The 20,460-nt window shown below is 33.9% G+C and overlaps 1 protein-coding gene across 4 annotated transcripts in view; it reads left to right on the plus strand.

The window, feature by feature from the left end:
- Nucleotides 1-20,460, plus strand: part of PCDH15 (protocadherin related 15) — a 1,016,126-nt gene that overhangs the window by 337,278 nt on the left and 658,388 nt on the right. The gene's annotated exons all lie outside the window — the stretch shown is intronic.

A 20,460-nucleotide genomic window follows, 5' to 3' on the forward strand; every position in this document is an offset into this window, starting at 1 on the left:
GTGCTCCCACAGCAAACTTCTGCCTGGATATTCAGGCATTTCCATACATCCTCTGAAATCTAGACAGAGATTCACAAAGCTCTATTCTTGACTTCTGTGTACCTGCAGGCCCAATACCATGTGTAAGCTGCCAAGGCTTGGGGCTTGTACCCATTGAAGAACAGCCTGAGCTGTACACTGACCCGTTTTAGCCACGGCTGGGGCTGAAGCAGCTGGGATGCAGAGCACCATGTCCTGAGGCTGCATGGGTTGTGGGAAGAGGGGCACAAAACCATTTTTCCCTCCTAGGGCTTCAGGCCTGTGATGGGAGGGGCTATTGTGAAGGTCTCTGACATGTCCTCGAGACATTTTCCCTATTGGCTTGAATTTCTCCCCAGAAAATGAGGTTTTCTTTTCTCTCACATCATCAGGTTGCAAATTTTCAAACCTTTTATGCTCTGCTTCCTCTTGAGTGCTTTAGCACTTAGAATTTTTTCTGCCAGATACCCTAAATCATCTCTCTCAAGTTCAAAGTTCTGCGGGGCAAAATGCTGCCAGTCTCCCTGCATAGCAAGAGTGACCTATACTCCAATTCCTAACAAATTCCTTATCTCCATCAAGACCTCAACATTGACTTAGATGTCCATATCACTTTAACCATTTTGGTCAAAACCATTCAACACATCTCTAGGAAATTCTAAACTTTCCCAAATCTTCCTGTCTTCTTCTAAGCCCTCTAAACTTTTCCAGCCTCTGCCCGTTACCCAGTTCCAATGTTGTTTCCACATTTTTGGGTATCTTTACAGCAGCGCTCCACTTTCTGCACTACCAGTTTTCTGTATTAGTCCATTCTCATGCTGCTATGAAGAAATACCCGAGACTTGGTAATTTATAAAGAAAAGAGGTTTAATTAACTCACAGTTCCACAGGGCTGGAGAGGCCTCAGGAAACTTACAATCATATTGGAAGGGGAAGTAAACACATTATTCTTCAAATGGTAGCAGGAAGGAGAAGTGCTGAGCCAAAAGGGAAAAACCCCTTATAAAACCATGATATCTTGTGAGAACAAATTCACTATCACAAGAACAGCATGAGAGTAATCACCCCCATGATTAAATTATCTCCCACTGGATCCCCACAACACATGGGGATTATGGGAATTACAATTCAAGATGATATATGGGTGGGGACACAGCCAAACCTTATCGAAGTTACAAAACAAAGTTTCTCAAACCGTGCTAAAACATTTGAAAGCTAATCAGATGTAACCTAGATATCTTTGCATAATGTTGCTTGAAAAGGTCAAAAGACAAAAGAATGTATGTAAATATATTAGTATTTGCTGTCATTGCACTTAGAAATGTGTGTCTGTGTTTCTTTTTAGAAAGCAAAATGGTTTCATTTCAGCATAAATATGCATTCTTTTTACCCATGTAATTATAGGCAAGGAATAAAACACCACATTGAACCATGTATGTACATGTATGTCTATGCATGTGTATTATTAAAATATTATTTCAAAGGAATAATCCACAGAAATATTTATTAAACATCAGTTGAATAAGATTCTGGATATATTAAATGTGATGCATCAACTTTATTAAACATTTTTAAGTGTTACCATACTATTTTTTCTCCTCAGTTCATGCTTTAGAATTTGAGAATTCCAAATTTTAAACAAAACTTTGGATTTTCTACATGAAGACAAAATATGAAATTAAAATAAATGGCTATGGTTCAATAATCTTGAGTCCAGAGCTAAATGCTGAATATATTAAAGTATAAATATAAAATTGGATATTTTATATAAACCATAATAGAATAAATCATTTCAAACAAGAAATGTCCTATAATCATGTTTGAATACTATAGATTTAGTTTTACATCATTTTTGAAAAGGCTTTTATTTAATTGCCCACAGTAATTCTTTAAAATCTATAATTGAAATTCTTTATAATCTATAAATGAAAAGCATTTATAATATATAAATGAAAAGCAATTATTATTCTGTTTGGTCATTGTGTATTTGCCTTATTGAGAGCCTATAGAAAAAATTGTAGTAATTAAAAATTAAACTTATATGCATATATTTATATTTATAAAACTATATAAATCTATTTTGTGTTTACAAAATTATATAAATCTGTTTTATATTTATAAATATATAAATCTGTTATATTTAATCTCTATTATACTTATTTATTCAAGGAGATATAGATACACATCTCCTTCAGACCTATTGGAAAGAAGAGTCCTGTGTATATTTGTTTTCTAGAGCTTCCGTAACAAATTACCTCAAACCTGGTGGCTTAAAAATAACAGAAATGTGTTCTTTCACAGTTCTGGAGGTTAGAAGGTGCTTCCTCTGAGGGCTCTAGGGAAGGACCTTCCCTTGCCTCTTCCAGTCTTATGAGGGCTCTCAGAAATCCTTGGTTCTGGTTGGTTTGTAGCTGCTTTCTTCCTATCTCTGCCTCCTTCTTTGCATGACCTTCTTCTTTGTGTGCTTCTGTGTCTCCGTGTCTGAATTTCACTTTCTTTTTTTTTTTTTTTATTATACTTTAAGTTTTAGGGTCCATGTGCACAACGTACAGGTTTGTTACATATGTATACATGTGCCATGTTGGTGTGCTGCATCCATTAACTCGTCATTTAACATTAGGTATATCTCCTAATGCTATCCCTCCCCCCTCCCCCCACCCCACAACAGGCCCTGGTGTGTGATGTTCCCCTTCCTGTGTCCATGTGTTCTCGTTGTTCAATTCCCACCTGTGAGTGAGAACATGCGGTGTTTGGTTTTTTTTGTCCTCGCGATAGTTTGCTGAGAATGATGGTTTCCATCTTCATCCATGTCCCTACAAAGGACAAGAATTCATCATTTTTTATGGCTGCATAGTATTCCATGGTGTATATGTGCCACATTTTCTTAATCCAGTCTATCATTGTTGGACATTTGGGTTGGTTCCCAGTCTTTGCTATTGTGAATAGTGCCACAATAAACATATGTGTGCATGTGTCTTTATAGCAGCATGTTTTGTAATCCTTTGGGTATATGCCCAGTAATGGGATGGCTGGGTCAAATGGTATTTCTACTTCTAGATCCCTGAGGATCCCTGACTTCCACAATGGTTGAACTAGTTTACAGTCCCACCAACAGTGTAAAAGCGTTCCTTATAGAGACACTAGTGATTGGATTTAGGGCCCACTCTACTCCCGTACGACCTCATCTTAACTAGTTACATCTGCAAAAACTGATTTACAAACAAGCTCACATTCTGAGGTTCCAGGTAGACATGAATTTTGACAGTGGACAGAACTCTTCAACTGGGGACAGCATCTAAATGTGTACATGCGGTGTGGTCATTATTTAAACATGACTCAAAAAATCTAGTTCTACTCTCCAGTCTAGTCTCTTTTCTTGAATTCCAACAAAAGAGATGGACTCATGAAGAATTCTGACCCTCTCATATTCTATGTGCATCTATAAACAGGAACTTTTGAAGGGACTCCAGAAAGACCTATCCAAGAAGTGTTTGAAGGATTCCTGTGAATCAGCTCTAGAATGGAAGACGAGAAGTAAAAGGAAAGAATAGGAAACAGAAAAAAAAAATTGGCTTACCAACTTTATTCCTAGGATTCTCTTTATCTTGTGTTCTTAGGAGTACATATCAGTTCTTCAAAAATAGCTGGCACTTGCTTTGGCAGCACATATACTAAAATTGGAAGAATTCAAGAAGATTAGCAGGACCCCTGTGCAAAATATAGCTGGATGATTGATTTATTAGCGTAAATATAGGTAAAATTCTATCAACTGCCACAGAAGAAACAGAGAAAGCTAGTGTCTAAGTGGTAGAATTTGTTGAATAGAGAAAGAAAAAAGCAGTTGTGAAATTATATATATAACCTCAAAATTTTGATTATTCAAGTAGCATGGAGGAGAAGCATTTTATAGGATTATATGTGAAAGTACTTAGTATTGCCTAAGAGATAAACAAGATCAAAAATGTATGCCCTAACCACCCCCTCCCAACTATGTTTTGGTTATTTTTAGTAAAAGAGTTTTCTACCTGCTTTTGTTCACTAATCAGAATATGCCTCAAAACTGGGTGGCAAAAACTGAACTGTGGGTTTTGAGGAAGCAAATGATATATACGAAATATATATTATAATGGAAATTAGTAAAATGAATTCTACATAATTTATGGCTCCTGGCATCAAGCAAATTAACAATTACTTGAAGGAAGTAAGGATGACTAGCCTGTAAAGAAAAATTCTTAAAGGAATACTTGATAGCTATTCTTAAATACCTGAAGTCTGGCATGAGTTAAATGGATTAAACTTGCTCTGTACCTACAAAAAGTTGCATAATCAGTTTTCAGCTTGATAAAATGTGATGGGGTATATGTATTCTCACTGAAATCCCCTCTAAAGCATAATGGAGATTTTTAAACAAAATTAATGTGAAGATACTATCTAAATAATATATTTGTGTCATAAAACTTTAGAGTTGGAATAACTGTATAATTTCCATTAATTCTTCTTAAGTATTAGATTTTGGTAAAGGTATGTTATAGATTTACATGTGTAAAAACTATCCAAACTTGTTTTAAATACCTCTACTATCATCTTTAGTTCTATTTAAGGTCAACTTAACAGATTTATGTAGGTCCCAAGCTATTAGAGAAAATGACAAAATAATTTTTAGTTTAACTTTCCAAAACACAGATGCTTATTGTATAAATAAAACTCTTTCCAAATGATTTGACCAGAATTCATAAAGCAGAAACATCTGTTGTTCAGACTCATCCAAACTATACCTTATTCTGTATTCTGTATTTATAAACCACGAAAGATAATGCTCACTAGTTGAAGTCTATAGACTTTCATGCATTATTTATGAAGTCAGTAAAAAATTTCAAGTATTTGCATCATAATTGATGTTAGCAATAAGAATATAAGTTTATAAATAGTTTCCAAGTGCCAGTAAATGCCAGTAGTGGAGATAAACAGAAAAAGGTGATTTTATCACACCTGATTTAATGCTGTTTTTCTTTTATATTTCTACAGTCAGTGGAATCTTGGCAATAACAAAGAGAGAAACAAATTTTACATTGTTAAAAATAACATTTAGATTATATTTTTATATGTGAGAATGTGCAGATATTGAGTATAAGAATTCTACATTTTTGAGTTAGGCGAATTTAGGTATGTTTTGAATAATTTAACTTTGAGAGAATTCTGTATATTCACTAAAGAAAACATTCACATTAAATTGCTCATCTTTATCAGTTAATAAATCTAACTGATAACTTTGGAATATACCTTTTGGCAAAGCTATGTTATATTTTAATTGTATTGAATAGGTCTGAGAAGCATTTTGTTTACAGAGCGTTTGTAAAATAAAAAGTGATTAAATATGTGGATAATCTGTGTTTGTTTTCCTTTGAATGTGGAGATAACAGAAGCAAATATCATAGATGTCATGGGATTTTTTTTTCAATTGAAGCTAGTAAATTCCCTTTGTTTGTGGGTAACGCTATATAACTGAGTAAAGTTATTCTCTGTAAATCTCATTCATATCTTTATATTTTGGTCATGATTATTTATATTTGCCTTTAGTAACTTTGGTAAGAGAAGAGGCAGGGTTAATTTAAGGAAGCCATAGACCAGCCTGCTTTAGAAATTTTATTATCCTATTAAATCCAAGAAGTCGTAAGAATGATATGTGGGGCAAAATTAAAAGTTTAGCTAAATGACAAACCTTATTTGGAATATAAATAAGTGAAAAAAATGAAAAAGGAAGAAACTATAAATAAATTACAAAAAAACCACTCTTATTTTATGAAACCATGTCCTGATTCCATTTCATTAGTTGGTCCAATCTTCAATGCCTTTTGCAACTCACATTACTTGACAGGAAGCCAAGAAAATATTTTCAGTAGAAAAAGTAATGTAAATAACGAGTTAATGGGTGCAGCACACCAACATGGCACATGTATACATATGTAACAAATCTGCATGTCGTGCACATGTACCCTAGAACTTAAAGTATAATAAATATATATACATTTATAAAAAAAGGAGTAGTCATCTGCCACTTCAAACTTGCTTCTAAAAGTGGAAATGGTTTTCCCTAGAGGTTTTCTTCTCTTTTCTCTATCTGAGCTATCACCACATCTCGCTATTTTCAACACCTATTCAAACTTTGGGAGGATCTAGGCTTTTCAAGAACTCTCTATACTGATGATACAGTGCATACTTTTCCTTAAGTCAACAGCAAAAGGCGAAATAAGTAATTTGCTTTTGTAGCTTCTATGTACGTTTGTCTCTCAGTATCCATGGGGGATGGATTCCAGGACCTGCTGCCCCACCTCCCATCCCCCAACAGATACCAAAATCTCCAGATGCTCAAGTCCTTTAATAAAATGGCCTAGTATTTACATATAACCTACTTATATTCTCTCATATATTTTAAATCCATTTTAGATTACTCGTAATACTTAATGCAACGTAAATGTTGTATAAATAGTTGTTATGCTGTCTTGCTTAGGGATAAACAACAATAAAAATGTTTGTACATTTTTCTTGTTATTGGAATCTTTCTCAAAACCTACAGTTCAGTTTTTGCCACCCAGTTTTTAGGCATATCCTGATTAGTGAATAAAGTCAGGTAGAACACTCTCCTTTCATGCAGCCATCCATTTTTCCTTATGAATATTTCCTATCCAAAGTTGTTAATTGAACTCTTGGATAGAGAAGGTTATATTTACCAGTAGCAAGCAAGAAAACTGTGTGTGGCAATGTGGGAATGTTTCTCTAGATTTTTCTCTCAGTGTGTGTGCAGTTTTTACTTTATTTGGTGAATACTAGGCAACTCTACACCACCCCTGCCCCTAGTAATTTATGGATATCAAGACTGAAAGGAAATGAAACAAATTTATTACTTACATGGTATTATTACCTACTAAAGGGCAAAATAATCCACAACAAAAAGGGCTCAGGTTCGGTGAGAAGTGAAACCTAAGGAAGAGTCAGTGGAGTTCTGGTATTTAATGGGGTTAAGGGTTGGGCCCAAGTGAGTCCCTTACCTTCAGCCCCAGTAGTTCAGGATTTAAATGGTTTGAACTTCCCTGCCATAGCCAAGGAATAGAGACTCAGAGTTTTCTTACTGCTTGCCTAGATGTGGGGAAAAAGAAAAAAGTGGAGGAGGAGGCCTTCAAAGTGGTTGGCAGTTAACAGTACCAATAGAGTGAAACTCTTTATCACAATTTGAGAGAAACTTTGAGAAGTAAAAATAGGAGATGTAGTCTACAGACCCTTAAGAAATTCACATTGTGCCCGAAAGACTAAGCATCCATTCATCTAGAAGTTGAAGAAAAATAGAAACTGGGTTTGATTAAATGACAGTATGAGTGCTACATGTAAGACATTTCCTAGCCTTTCAGAGAAGGAAGTTAAGAGTACATGAAAAGATTATTACTGTTCCTGTTTGCCTTTGAAGATTATAGAGGATTACAGTCAGCATGCACAGACAATATCGTTGTAACTTACGGCTTTAACAATGAATTCTATTGCTAGAATTTCCTTTTTTTAATGTTTTCCATAAGAGAATTCCTACAGTTCTGATTATTGTTTCCAGCAAGAACCTTAGAACCTTATGTTTCCATTAGGTTCTTCTTAATGATGTACACTAGGAGGAGATGGAGGGAATTTCATTTTTCTATTCTAAAACATACCCCCTCCCAGTTTAAAAATGGAGCATTTGAATACTGGTATATGTAAATGATTCATGATATTGTCAGCCTCAGCTTACTTGGGAAAATAATAAAATGGTCAGTCATCTAAGGAATGATTAATGGATTCTCTAGAACTTAGCTTCTTCTCTTCCTTCCTCTGATTACCTTCCTTTGGCCATGTCACAGCTCCTGATGAACATAGACAATAGATAAGACAATTAACCACATTAATGTTTCAAAACACTTTTTTTAATTTTTTTTTCACTTCTCTTTTTTTTATTATTATACTTCAAGTTCTAGGGTACATGTGCACAACGTGCAGGTTTGTTACATGTGAATACATGTGCCATGTTGGTGTGCTGCACCCATTAACTCGTCATTTACAGTAGGTATTTCTCTTAATGCCATCCCTCCCCACTCCCTGCATCCCATGACAGGCTCTGGTGTGTGATGTTCCCCACCCTGTGTGCAAGTGTTCTCATTGTTCAGTTCCCACCTATGAGTGAGAACATGCGGTGTTTGGTTTTGTCTGTGGCAAGAACAAAAAACCAAACACCGCATATTCTCACTCATAGGTGGGAATTGAACAATGAGAACACATGGACACAGGAAGGGGAACATCACACTTCGGGGACTGTTGTGGGGTGGGGGGAGGGGGGAGGGATAGCATTGGGAGATATACCTAATGCTAGATGACGAGTTAGTGGGTGCAGCGCACCAGCATGGCACATGTATACATATGTAACTTACCTGCACATTGCGCACATGTACCATAAAAACTAAAGTATAATAATAATAACAATAAAAAAAAGAATATGTGGCACATATACACCACGGAATACTATGCAGCCATAAAAAAGGATGAGTTCAAAACACTTTATTATTTGTTTAAAATTACAGTTTGAAGTCAAGTTGGGGAACCAGATGCCACTTTCACATGGCGAAATAATAAATGGTATGTTTTAATTATGTATGTGGCCCAGTTATCATGAGTAATAAGCAAAGCGGTATTTTTAAAGGTTAGAGAAGTTCTGTATATATTAGAGTGGAGAAACTTCAACGTTCTAAAACTGAATAAAATCTTTTCTTAAGAAGAAAGATTTTGTTTTCAATTAAATATTATAATTAGTTATGACATATGGGATATCTGTGGGAAAAAAGTTGTGTAATATACTTTCTCAAGGTTTTATTTAAGGATATTTACTTCCACATTAGGTAGTTCACAGATAATAGTGGTTTTGTTTTCACAGACTTTCTTGTCAAATCAAAATTCATACAGAAATTCATGTGAAATATTGATTGGTTATCCTTTTACAATTTACTTGATAAAATCTAAGTAGCCAAGAATTCAAGCCTAGAAGACTCTGACCAATATTATCTTCATCTTTTATGCTAAGAAATAATATTCCAAACCTATTTCTTAGGCTGTTACTACCATTTGACCCTTTATAAGCTGTTATGTTTCAATTTATTCAAATAACGTAATTGTCCAATAAGTTTTGATTACCTCAGTAACAGATCTATAAAAGGTTAATGGGCCTTAAAAAGGAAAGAAATCCTGTCATGTGCAACAACACATACGAACCTGGGAGACTTTATGTCAAGTGAAATAAGCCAGGTACTTAAAAACAAACATGACATAATCTCACTTATATGTAGAGTTTAAATAAATAAAACTCATAGAAACAGAGAGTTACTTGGTCGTCATCAGAAGCTATGGCATGGGGAAATTGCAGAGATGTTGGTCAAAAGACACAAAATTCCAGTTAGCCAGGAGGAATAAGTTCAAAAAATTGATTGCACATCATGGTGACTACAATGAATAACAATACATTTATATTTGAAAATTGGCAATAGAGTAGATTTTAAGTATTCTCACTACACACACAAAAAAAATAGTAACTAGCTGAAGATGTTGTAGAGACCCAAATTCGGGCTCATGTAACTGATGCTCAGCTGAAACCAAACACTGACACACCAACGCTTAGGGATAGATAAAAGTTTATTCCATTTGGCCAAAGTGAGAACAGGGCAAGATCTCTCTGATATGTCTTAACAATAAGACAAAGCAGAGAGGTTTGTTTGCAGCTAGAGAGTAAGAGAGGGGGAGTTTTAGGGAACCAAAGGGAAAGTTTGTGTTTCTTTAATCTCTGATAATATCCTGAGCAACCAGACTGCTGGGTCTCAACAGTTAGTTGCAACGTCCTTATAGGCATTCTTTCCTTCTGCAAATGTTTTTGGTTACCTTGAAGTTATCTTTTCCTGCTTGACAAAGAAATAGTACATTAGCAGTTTGCAATTGTATTGTGAGAACAAGGGATGTTGGCTTTTGTGCAAGCAAGCAAGAGCCTAATCTGACTTTTTTTAATCTCAGTCACTAAAAATGCTGAGATACTAGAATCTCAAGGGGCCCAATTACAAGGTAAGGCATATATTAAATATGCATACATTAAAGAGCTTGATGTAGCCATTCCACAATGTATGTATACTTTAAGACATCATGTGGTACATCTTAAATATATACAATTTATTTGTCAATTAAAAAATAAATCAAAAAGAAAAAACGTTAATGGGAAGACTCACAAAGATGAAATAACAGGAAATGATAAAGAAATGAGGAAAAAGGTCAATATAGTTTCAAATAATGAAACATAAAAAACCGAATCAACAGTGGTACTTTTTGATATGATCTTGAAAGTTAGCAAAGGAAAAAAAATATATGAACTGTCTAGTTTTATAAATATTGATCTAGAGACACAACATAAAGTAGTTCAGAATATGTTTGAATATAAGAGAATGTATTTAAATATCAGTTTGGAAATTTCATTTGGAAAATATTAACATATAGTGAATAGTTCAACACTTCATAACAGAAAATTTCTCTAGAAGAAAAATATAGACAGAAAGCAGACAAAAATTAGTATTTGAACCTTTTGAAGTATCATTGCAACTAATGTTTTGTGCACTAGTTTGTTTTTGGAAGTGCTGGGCCTAAGAAGAATCAGAGGAGAAACATATGAAGCCTTTTTACTTTTAAGCCAGGTGAGAAAAAATCTGCCCTCTACTTTGTCATGGGTCCCAAAGGGGACAAGAATTAAAAAAAAAAAAATGAGAGACCTGATCATCAGAGCATATACAGTGTTGTGAAGGAAGATGTAGTAAAATATATTATCTAAAAAAGCACTGAAGAAACTGAAGTGCAACCTGCTAATGAAGATAGGTGTGGAAAAGAGATACGAATTAAGTCCTTTTGGAAAAGAAGATCACAATAAAATAATTTCTGTGAAAAGACTAAAAACACAAATAAAGTCAAATAAAATACATCACAGAATTTAAATAATAGACACCAGCTGCACAGGTTTTAAGACTTTGGTGAAGGAAAAATATAAGAAAATAATTAAGAATGAGATTCTAGAAAAGTAAGAAATATACAGACATTCAGCAATATCTAATGGTTTAATTTCACAGAAAAAAATAGACATTTATTAGAAACTATGTTTATAAGGAAACCATTGAATGAGAAGAATCCTTAACCCTACTCAACTTTAACAATTATGATACATCGAATTAACTTTCGATAGCAGAAGTGATGATGACATATTTTTTTAAAGTAACCTAGCCTAAAGTATGCTCTTAACCACTATCATGTAGACAATTTTTTAAAAGCCCTTGCGTTGTGTACGGTAGCAATCTCATAAGTGGAAACTTACCACGCATTCAGGAGCAAACTGGTGATACGGAATTGGGATTCTCTTTTTTTCTGTTTTTATTCTAAACAAAATTTTACTTCTACCTCCTACTAAGAAAGATCTGCTTGTATTCATTTCCTGTATAGTTTGGTATGTGAATAAAATGTGATAACAAATATAAAATAAAAGATGGGTAAATTTTTACATACACTTTCATAGCATTTATGGAGAAAAAATAAAAGCAAAAAAATTACAAATAAAACAATTGAGAAGTGAAAAGTCAAGGGCTTTGACTCAGAGGAGCAGAACACTGGGGTGAGAATCCTCATGACATATGAAAAGATGGAACCCAGGACACACAGTAGACAATTGGCAATTGAGAAAAAGAGAATCGTCTCCATGGAAATGGTAGAGAATGATTCTTTCCTTGACCTTAGGAGAAAGAAATTTATCTTAATTTTGTCAGATTAAGTAAGGATTTCTGTGGCCATATAAAAATGTGTAATGCAATATAAGAAAGTACTTTCTTCACATGTAGTTAAAGATGGATGATTGTTCTGATAAAAAATATGCTTAGAGCTAATCTTGCTGCCAGAGTTTGGGAAAATGAATAGAATGGTCCTATTAAATGCCAGGCACTAGACTAAACCAAGGTGCTCATGCCATCACTGGCAAATAGTAAGCTCACAGTCATCTCAAATAACTGCAATATTAATAGATGTTTCAGGAAAAACTATAAATAATTTAGAGCAATGGATAAACGTGTAATGATATGACAAGCTTCTGTGCTAGTTTATGAGTGTTTTAGCTTAGAGTTAGGTCAGTCTGTCAGGTACTCTCACAGTTGAAACTGTATGAAATTAAAATATTCAGATTTCAGAAAAAAATGTTTACAGTGAGATGCGATTTACAGAATAAAATCTTTCTATTTGAAGGAATGTATAATGGGAATACCTAGAAAATGGTCTGGAAAGAATGGTAATACATTGATGCAACTCTTTATTTGGCTACTCCAGGTCAGAGAGTATGGATCATCCATGAGTGTGTCTACAAAGAGAGCAAAGCGGGTAGTACTATGGGGTCTCTTGCATGTGCCACGCACACTATAGTCTATGTGAATGCCGCTCCCTGGAATCATGTAGTGTACTCCTGCATGTGCCATGCACACTATAGTCTATGTGAATGCCGCTCCCTGGAATCATGTAGTGTACTATCTTTCCTTTGGCAATGGGATGGGTAATGGTTATGGTGTGAAGCAAACTCTTTGTTTATACTCTCTGTACATTACTTTTTGTTTTTACAGCAAGATTTTTTTCAGATACCAATTTTATAATGAGTGAGAATGATAATGAGGGACGGAAATACCAGGTAAATATTCCCTTACCTCTTGTTTGTTGCAGAGTGTTCTTGTGTTACCTAGACATCCTGAATTGGTTTTAAAAAGAGTGAAGATTTTTTTTTCTTCTCACAATGCTATTATTTCAAGGAGGAAGACATGAAGACTTTGTATGTAGATTCAATAAGAAGATTTTAAACATGTGCATGTAAACTTGGCAGATAAGAGGCACTTGGATCTAGAGAGGCTGGCAGCATATAGCAGAACTTTAGCATAGCTTAGAGCTCTGTTACAGAAATTATGAGCTGGGAAAAGAGACAATGGTGAGCTGATGGAAGTCAGAGCAGCCAGGTTAATTAATTAGGACTCTCAATAAACACTAGAATGAAAATAAAGAAGACAGTAATCCACTAGAACAAAATAGAAGCCAAGGAGTCACTACACACCCATAGACCCAATAACAATAGATGACAAATTTTGATAAGAATATTAGAAGCAGGAGATAAATTAGCATTTTATGAAAAAGAAAGAGCTTGTAGTCAGTCCGACAGATGGGTGTTTAATTCTTGGATCCTCTATTTACAGGTGCTAGTGTATCTTCCTCTCTGGATCTGCTTCCATATAAGGGATATAATAATTATTATTTTATACAGATATTTTGTTGTGTTGTTGATACATTTGTGTAGAGTTACATGAATAATGTATCTAAGTGCCTAGTACATTTTCTGGCACATAGATGTTTATTAAAGGATGGGCCTCTATCTACCAACATCTAATATGAAAAAAAACTTCCCATTTCCCAGGGGCTTCAGAAGATGAGTATGAACTCATCTTAGAGTTGAAGAATATATCAGACAGGAACAGGTCAGAAAAAGATCCCAATCTATGTGTTTCATGTAAAAAGATGTTTAATATAGGGACTAAGAAAGAGACTTATCTCATTATTAGATGGTGTACATAGGCAAAGAAAGGAAAAAAATTGCTGCTATTTTCACAAAGGCTGGAAACGCAATAATTATGGGAAAGTTACTAACAGTGATTTCAGATGCTTGTCAAACTTAAACAGGAGGTCACCAGAAAAACACTCTAAACCTCTTCTTTATGCCATCCACATCTTACGCTCATGCCCCTATTTAGCATAATTTCACCTGGAGCTCTGTTGTACTGAGATCCTAGAAAATGTAGCGTCTGGATTTCTCCCTTGTCATTTAAAGCATACTTCAGAAGTTGGAAGAGGAGTGGATAACAGGAAACCTGTTACAGGATACAACTTGATTAATTTAGATATAATAAATAATGGCGTTTCCTAACCACAAGTTGAGTTTTTTACTGCAGAAAGCCAACACACAGAAAGCCAAGACAACAGTCTCTTTTACTACCCACTACAGTTACAGTTAAATAATAAATGTTGTAGTCTTTATTACTTTAATTTCTTACAGGACATTTAAACTTCATGAAGACAGATAGTAGATCTGTGTTATTTTAATCATTTTTAAGCATAACTTCAGTTAATCAAATAAATAAATATTTCTTTTCTTAAAATGAAACAATCTGCACATATACAACTCCACTCTGAAGAAAGTCAATTACTAACATAATTATAGGAATTTATGCATAATTATGTAAATAATTGCCTTTCTTCAGAGTGGAGTTGTATATGTGCAGATTGTTTCATTTTAAAAAAACAAAATAGTATTTATTAGAATAAAAAAGACTTTATATATATATATATATATATATATATATATATATATATATATATATATATATATATAAAGCCTTTAAGGCCTTTTGTTTTTTTTTTAAAAAAGAAGACTATCCCTCCAAAAGTGGCAGGTAGTTTCTACCTGTTGTATAACCAACACTTCATGAATTTATGGATTTAATACACTGTTTATCCCCAAGATTTCTAAGATCCCAAGTCCAATATAGTCAAGGCTAAAGATCAAAGTACTTACACTTTACCCTCACTACACCCCTGGCCTTTTATACCCCACCAAATACCACCTCCCAGAAGTTGCTTTAAGAAGAATAATTTACCTACATATATGACCATTAGGATTCGGCCTTGAAGCAGACATGCAGGAAAATATAATATTCCATCTTATGGCAACTTTACTTGTTTTAATATTTTTCTGCGCCCTAAGAAATAGTCATTTTAATAGATTTTCAATTATATACTAATATTTATCAGGGATTCATTATAAAATATGCTATTAATTCCCTTGATAGTGGGAGCAGATAGAGAGGAATATATGGTTTCATCTCTTGAACCTCCTCTGTGCTCTCTTATCTCAAGTTTATTTCATTAGTCAATTAATCTTCTTCTGTTACTGTGTCTCTAGGTCCCCCTGCCTTTCCCTGTCTCTCAATCACTGTGGTTTGTTATTCCTTATCACTCTAATAATAAATGCCAAAGCTATGTTTCCTCACTAATACATATCCTGGGAAGTCAATAAATACACGTTAAGAAGACAAGATTTCTCAACTTTGTTAAGCTATGGATTTCTATCATTAGCAATTCTGATTTAGCAAACATTTATTGACACCCAATCCTTCTAACTTAGTTTATCTCAATGAATTCTGTGGCCACAATTTGGTGTGTGAATAACTTATTGAACTTGCAACAGGTGGTGAATCGTTAATGGCAATGTCAAGACTTAAATGTCGCTCCACTGGTTAACCCACAGCTGCTCTCACATACCAAGCTAGAGTTCAATTAGAAAGTTGCAGATCAGTAACTCCAGAACACTGGCCAGAGGGTCAGAAGAGCTGACTCATGGACATTCTCATTGTAGATAAAGAATTCACAGGGTTTAATAGTAGTTCTTACGTCTTTTATTTGTAAAAATTAGCAGTTCCAGCAGTCTCATGATTTAGGTAAATTTGCTGTTGATTAGGGTAGAATAATAGAAGTATATTAATAAAAACACCTTTTTAAAATTACAAAGTATCCTTTTCACTGCTGAAGTGATTCATGAATGAGAAAATTTGAATTGCTACACATTAATATTTTTTCTAGCTTTCATACCTATATGAGTCTCAGAAAGGACAGAGTGAACAGAGATGAGGATGCAACCCTCTCTTAGCAAATGACCAGGCGATTGTGTATTGTTCAATGATTAATTGATATTTTAAAATGTTTTCAGGAAGACTCAAACACTTTTTGTGAATTATGTTCTTAATTCTATAGTCACAGCTACTAAAGCGAGAGGGCTTCTTAGTAACAAATTATTTTTACAGTCATCAAAGAGAGGTTAAAATGAGAGAGTAAGGTACCTAAGGCCACATGGAGAGTAAATGTCATAGCTGAAAATTTGGCAATGGTTTTGTGATTCTCATCATTTTGTGTTTTGTTTTATCTTGTCTTTTAATATAGACCTCTCTGAATTATTTTACTTTCAACCTAGACTAGGCCTTTATTTTTACAAAGTGTAATATTTGTATTGTTTAATAAATGGGTAGATAAATAAATATGGACCAAAATAATGAGCAGTTATCATAAATGTTTACATATATAGAAAATTGTTTTTTAATGGACAACCTATATAAAATAATTTTCTAATAAACATGTATGGTTCAAGAAGGGCATTTTAAATTAAATGTTCAATGCCATTTTAAGAAATTGATTCTCTAAAAGAATATCCACAAAATTTGATACCACATTAAAAAATATGCCAAATAAATATATCTAGAATCCTCTAGAATTTATTTGTTGATTGATGAAATAATAAGGAAAAGAATTTTCATATGTAATTTATTAAATGATAAGCGATGTCATTTCATTTACTTGGCAAATAGCATAATAAAGTTTTTAGGAGGTTTTCCTCTAGCTGGTAATTTTTGAGGGTTAAAAAACTTAATCCAGTTTTGAAAATATTTTACCTCCTGCCCAAAAGCCACCTGCAAATAGCTTATTTGCATAAGCATTAAACACAAGGGCTTTCATGTTCCTTTTACTTATTACTGGGATAACAAACCTCCGTTCATTAAGCACAGCATCGTTTTTGTTGTGAATGAAAAACAGCCAACTTTCTGCCACATCTGGTTGCTAATCTATAAGCTTTGAATAAACAGTAGATAGTCAATTGCCAGCATCCATTCTCTTAAATCATGTGAAGTTTTTTTCACCCCAGTCAAAATGCCATTTACTATAATTTAATTTCATTTTTCAGAACAACCAGGACTTTAAAAAGAGATCAGGTTTTATGTTGCAAGATGGAAAACATGTATTAGATAATCTAAGGATAAATCTATTCGTCGTTCGTATACTAAATCTCTCAATGTCCTATTGCCCATAAATGTTCAAATAGTCACTACAGAAAGAATAATTTCACTGTAGCAAAAACTGGCATTTGCATTGAAAAGTCGTTTCTACTCATTTTTGAGAAACTGGTAGCAAAGTTATTAATTTTATAAAAAATCTAGAATCAATCTCAGTGAAGAACTTAATGGGTTTTTTGCTGGGCAAAAAGACGAGGGCAGTTTAATTGCAATAGCTAAAAAATATGGCATTTAAAACATTTATTTAATTGAAAAATAAAGAACAGCTACAGCAGCCATAAAATTCAAAGCTCAGCATTACCATTTTTTTCCCCACTGCTTCCAAATGAACTTCATCCTCCTTACTTTAAACCTTCCGAACAGTTGCCTATAAATAGAATTATTAGTCAGACATTTGGGAGTATCTTTCAGTGTAGCCATATGAAAATCTACCAGAGCACACATAAGAAAACTCTTTCGGTAATGGAACAGACAGCTACGCCTCATTAAAATGCTTCACCAGATAAATTATAATAAGACTATTTGTTTTCATAATTTGTTACTTTTATTAATGAAGCTTCCCAGTATGATGCCCCTCCATTTTTTATTAGCAGCAATATCAAATTTTGTCCCCAGATTTATGCATATTTGGGTTCTTTTCTTATCTTTCTTAAACTTCAGGTTTATTTAGCCCCGTGTCAACTAACATTTTGCTGAATCCTTATACATATTTATGCTATGTATTATTCACAGCTTCAAAATTCCTATTTTTAAATTGATATTAACTCCTCTTCTAAACTATTTTTCTATATATAATTTATACATATATAGAATGGATACAGAATTTCCTTATGTCTCAGATTTTTGTTTATTCCATATTAAATGATGGGTGTCCCTAAATTATAGAAGAATAGTTAAGTCTTTGCAGGATTTAACAAAAAGTAGCCAGACAAGTTCTGTGACTCTACAACCTTTATTGACCTCAATTACCTGTGCTCTTATGTGAAGAGAGGACTAAGCATTCTAAGAATTAAAATATAGACAGTGAATTAGTTGCCTACGTGAGAGTGCTTTCAATTATTTTCTCTTTTGTGAGGAGAACTAAAGCAAGTTTAGTTCTCCTTCCAAATAGGAAGAGAGCTCAAAAAGACGGGGCAATTTCAAGAAGGAAAGAATGGGATATTCCTCTCCTGCTGGCACTCAGCATTGCACCCATCCTGCAATGGAACCATACATGATGAGACAGTTTTGGGAAAGTTTGATAGGTGTCCTCAAGAGTTTCAAGATGAAGCTAAACATGGCAAGTTGTTACCTGCTTCTGGCTTTCAAAATTCTGAAGGCTACATGCTCGTTGAGGCAGCTTTTGATGGCAAGATGGGGAAAGAGAAAAGATGCCAGATTATTCTTCCCACTTTAGATGAATGGATATGCTATATATAGGCCAAGTGCATGCCACAGAAGATGTAAGAGGCTTCGGGTATCCACTGGCAAGTGTTAGCAAGAAGTGAGCAGGAGAACAAATTACTCAGGTTAACAAATAGGTAGCACATAGTTACAAAGAACTTACAAATTCACTCCCTGACAGAAGAAGCATTTGGGTGCCTGCCTCTCAATAGAAATAAAGATAAGAGTATTAAAGAAAATGCTTTTCTCTTTTCTTTTAATTCTTCCTGCTACAATTCTTGTTTTCCCCATTACAATCCTAAGGGAGCCATGAACAAAAGAGGGAAATCTGGATAAACAACCACAGATCTTCCTGTTACATATCAATTCTGAGCTAGGGTGAGGAACAGGTAGGGAAAATGTTTTAATTTGATTGCAAAATTGTAGTTTTAATTTAGATGCAACTAGACCTTTTTAAAACCTGAAAGTAAGTCAAATTTACCAAAAATAGATTTATTGTCTTTCAATTTTATTGAAAGTGTGTTTGGAAATTGCTAGATAGCTGGAGATTGGCTGGAGTTATTGTCAAGTGATGGGAAAAAGAGATTCCAATGAGCATGTTTAAAGGTAGTGATGAGAGGGAACAAAAAAAAGTATTTCTTCATTTACACCAATAAGTATAACCAATAAATTTGACTGATAAACCTGTTACAGAGAATTATAAAAATAAAACAACTAAATGTATCAAGGTGATTGATTGGATTAGTATATTGCATATTCAAGCAATGGCTCATGTCTGCAGAAACCCACCCCCCCCTCAAAATCTAATCAAACAGTTTACGTGCATCCAGATATTAGATTTAATTGTATGCCAGACTAAAATCAGGCCTAACTGGACAATAGAGGCAATTTTGCTGACAAGATACCATGAGTTGAGACAGTGTTAACCATCAAAACCAATGTAAAAACTGATTCCTATTTATCGTGTTATCATTATACATATGTAGGCTCTGTGGTTAAAATGTGAAAAGAGGATAATACTACCAATACTGCTACTACTAATACTTATAACATTTAATAGCCTAGGATATGGCTGTACATTTCTATAGACTTTATAAACACTGTACACTTCATCACACTAAGTTTATTAATTTTTTTCTTCAGTAACAAATTAATCTTAGCTTACAGATAATTTGTTCATCATCTTGGCTGAATGTTCTACTTGATGTTTAATGATTTGTCCCATTGTTGTTAATTAGTGTAATTCCTATATCCTTTGCTTTGAGTGTCTAGCAACTCTGCAGGATGTATGTAGCTTTGCTCATTCACTATCCTGGTGAAAAATTGGAGACCTTGCTTCAAACGAAGATTATTTGTTTTTGCAACTGCTGGTAAAGAGTATACATTTTTACAGCTACAACAAAATTCATTTTTAGGGCTCCCCTTCTCAATTTAGAATCCGTGCTAATTAGACACCAGTGACAAGGAAGGCTTTATTCAGATTTCTCATGATTTAAATCAGGGCTTTGTGAGTTTTGACATAATTACTCTGGTTTATTTTTAAAAACGGTTCTCTATGGATCAAGTGGCAACCCAAGTCTAGTGCAAACCACACATGAGGTAGTTACAGCAGAGACAGAGGTGTGCATTTTCGTTAATATCTTATTAAACTCATACTTTGCATTTTCCACCAATGTTAGATTTTGAATCTCGATTTTGTGATAAGTTACATATTTAGTTATAAAATTATGTGGTAAGTGTAACAAAGTTTCTAGACTTTATTAGGTACTTAATAAATTCAGTTTTTATGTTTGGGGATTAAAATATTTTGAGCTTTCTCTTTTTAATTGTAGCATATTTGGTGTGTAGGTTAAGGACGATCAGAACTAACACAAGGGGTAAAAAGCATATATAAAAATCAATTAAATGAACAAATTTCTGTGCTTGAAAATTTAATGAATCCTTTAAGAATTTCCAGAGCTATAATGGCCCCTGGAGTGAAATTTCTGAAGTCATTTCTCATTGGTATATATGTCTTAACTTATTAATATTTCAGAGAACTATGCTGCTAAGCTCT

Source organism: Pongo pygmaeus, chromosome 8 (genome assembly GCF_028885625.2).
Source record: "Pongo pygmaeus isolate AG05252 chromosome 8, NHGRI_mPonPyg2-v2.0_pri, whole genome shotgun sequence".
Taxonomy (NCBI): Eukaryota; Metazoa; Chordata; class Mammalia; order Primates; family Hominidae; genus Pongo; species Pongo pygmaeus.